Below are 3,339 nucleotides of genomic sequence, written 5' to 3' on the forward strand. Positions count from 1 at the left end.
TACCCGGCCAGGACATGCACAAAGGGAAAAGTGACCGACTAAGAGGGGCAAGAGGAGGTGTTCTTCTTCCCACTGTCCCCATTAAATAAAAGAGCTACCAAGAGATGTTTTGGAAACATTTCCTCAGGCTGCCAGAGCAGGGGACGCTGCCCGGACGGAGCCCACACTGGTGCTTAGTGCTGCACTGGGGAAAGCCCTTTGAATCTCACACCAGCTTCTACTGGAGGCAGCAAGAGCCCACACTCAGAAGTTGCTGCCAGTGCTCAGGGCTGTGGGGGATATGGGGACAGCTTCCCCTGTCATGGGGCCTCACCCTGGGAACTGAAGGAGGCTTTGTAAGGAGAGAAGTTTCCAGCTCTCCTGGCTCTATGCTGTGTGACCCTTCACTTGGTCCTGCTGGCTGGGAAGGGCCACGAGGGCTCCATGGCAGCCCAGGGAGGCTGAGGGAGCCCCAGGCTCAGCCCGTGGGTCTCTGTGGGGCAGCTGGGCAGGATGGGATGATCCCAGTACCACGTCCCTGGCAGATGTCTCTCAGCTAGGGAGCTAGGTCAGGTCTGGAATGAAGCACAGGTGGTTTATCTTTGCAGCCCAGGACAGAGATGGTCTTGGAACAATCCCTTGCACCAGGACTGGGGGCAGAAGGAGTGGCAGGAGCTGGGGCAGCAGTGCAGTGGGGCAGGGAGAAGGCAGAGCCACAGCAGGCTATATTGGGACACTGGGCAGCCTTGAGTCACTGCCTGCTGTGACAGCTGGGGAAGCAAATCTGGGGCTCATCTCTGGCAAAATCATTCTGTGCTGCTGTTGTGGGTGTCCTAGGGGAGGCCAGGAGCTTTTCCCCATTCTCACTTCAGACCAGGTCAGATCTCAGAGTTGGATTCCTCCTGCTGAAATCCAGGTATGCAGAGGGTCACCCTGCCCAGTGTTTCTGTCCCTTCTAGTCCCCCTCACCACCCAGCACCACTGGCCAGACCTGGCACAGCCCTTTACCCCCCACCTCCCATACAAAGTGCTTTGCCTAAGAGACAAAGCAGCATTTCCTAAAGCAAAGGAGTTATAAATCTATCAGCCACAAAGCAGGTCCTTGCAGCAGCCCCCACCTCACCTTGTGAAATGAGGCTAGTAGCCCCCAAAATACTCACCACCTTCTGGCTGGGGCTCCTGAGCTGGCCCTCCACGCCACTGGTGCTGGTGTTGCTGGCCATTCTTGGGTGGGAAACACAAAAAAATGTGAGTGTTAACACAGCAGCACTGTGGGTGTGGGTGCTGTGTTGTGCTGGGTCTGAGCCTCACAGACAGACAGAGCCCCCTCCCCAGCACTGCTCGCAGACCCTACAGCACCCCCTAAAACAGCAGCTGTGCCGAGACTGTGGAGAGCAACGCTGCTTTCCCTCCGTACCCTGCAGGACCTCACTGTTCAGGAGTGGATCAAAAAATAACTTGTTTTCCTAACGGGGGTAAACTCAACGCAGCAGGATCCTATCTTGAGTCCTCTGGCATCTGGTGCCCTTTGGAGCACCCTCACCGCATCCTGCCTCATATTTGAGCTCCCATCTCTGCCAGCCAACGCCCTACATGGGGAAGCCAGGCTGTTCCCCCAGGAGACCGTGTAGCTGTGGATAAACATGAACAAATCGCTGGGGTTTCCGATGGCGAGAAGTGTCGGTCAATGTGTGCTTGTCAGTCACAGCGGGGCCCGGCTTAAATTGCGAAATCTCTTTTGCGGTGAAAGGGGTAGTGAGAGGGGCAGGCAGGTCTATATTTATCCCCGAGAGCAGACAGGAGCTCACAGCACCGCATTCCTCGCCCCAGGTCTAAGAGCTACCCACAGCCCGTCAGACAAAACGCAGAGGCGCACCTTGCCGTGCCACCCTGCGGGCCGGGGCTGGGCAGGCTCGGGTTTTCCTCGGTCAGTGAATGACAGGCCGGAGGTGATGCACTGGGGAATCGGGGTGCGTGCTGCGCTCCGGCTGCTGGAGCAGCTCCAGCGCGGTGATGGCAGCGTGCGGGGCCGCCCTTCCCTGGCTGTGTCCGCGCAGCTCTCGAGGAACAGTGGGGCTCGATTTACACCTCTGTCCCAGCCTGAGCTCGGCACCATCCACCTGCTCATTCTCTTGGGCCCTTTCCAATGGGAGCGGCGACCCTTCCTTTGCCGGAGAGCCAGGCCCTGTTCAAGGGTGGGGAAAGGCTGCCTTGCCCCGGGCTGGGACCGTGCCCGAAGGCTCGGGGACATGGGGACATGTGTGCCAGGCCCCCGCAGGGCTGCGCGGTGCCGTCCCGGCCGGCAAGGCACCGTTTCTCCCTCTCGTCTCCTGAGCGTGGCCGAAAGCCGCTCACCGGCTGTGCTGATAAATGGGCGCAGCGGGAGCCGAGAGCTCTGGCAGCTGCCCCGGGCGGGCCGGGCTGGCCGGGGCTGCCGCTCGCCTGCGCCCGGTGCTGGTGCCGCTGCCGGTGCCCGCCCGCCGGCAGGAGGGCACGCCTACAGCTGTGCCCACAGCTGTGCCCACAGCTGGATCTCCTGGGTAAGGGTTGTCTCCCCAAGCCCGGGAGGTGGAATGCGATGCAGGCTCTCGCATCGCTGTCAGTGTACACTTTCCCTTCTCTCCTGCGAGAAGCTGGTCATTAGGCACTTATCCAGTGAAAGTGTGGGGAGTTTAAAGCAGAGATAGTATTCGTTTCTTTTAAGTTGATGAAATATACTTGGAATAATTACGTGATTTATACTTAGCACCTCTCAGCCCAGGGCATTAGAGCGATTTACAAGCAATTAGGAATCCTGCTGGGAAGATGCTTTTACCCCCATTTTGCGGATGGGATGTGGAAAACAGAGGTTGAGGGCCTGTTCTTGCTCCTTGGCCATGGACACGGAGATTGCGGATGATTGCTGTCTCCATGGAATAGGGCACAGGCAGCAACAGGCATTGCCACCGGAGCGGAGATCGCGGAGTGCCGAGAAATGGACCACAGGACCGGGGGCGGTGTCGGGGTGGCTGCCCGGGACTGTCATTTGCACCTCAGGGAGGAGGGAGAAGGGGAGAACGGGGCAACAGAGCGGTGCCAGGGAGATTTTGCGAAGGACAGAATGTCCTGGAGCAGCTGGACTGGAGGAGGGTGGGAGCTGCTGAAGGCAAGGGGATGGGGAGAGAGGTGGGGAGAGAAGTGGGGAGCCCCTCCGGCTTGCTGCCGGTGCGTGTGCCGGGATCTCCCAGAGGCGGGACAGGACCTCTGCCCTCTCCGGAGCCGGGGCGGGAGCTCCGTCCGTCCGTCCCTCCCCGATCCCCCCTGGGGACAGGCCTCTGCGCTGGTCCCGGCGGTGGCCCCGGCGCCAGGCGGCCGCTCCGG

This window comes from Fringilla coelebs, assembly GCF_963513975.1.
Source record: "Fringilla coelebs genome assembly, chromosome: 11".
NCBI lineage: Eukaryota > Metazoa > Chordata > Aves > Passeriformes > Fringillidae > Fringilla > Fringilla coelebs.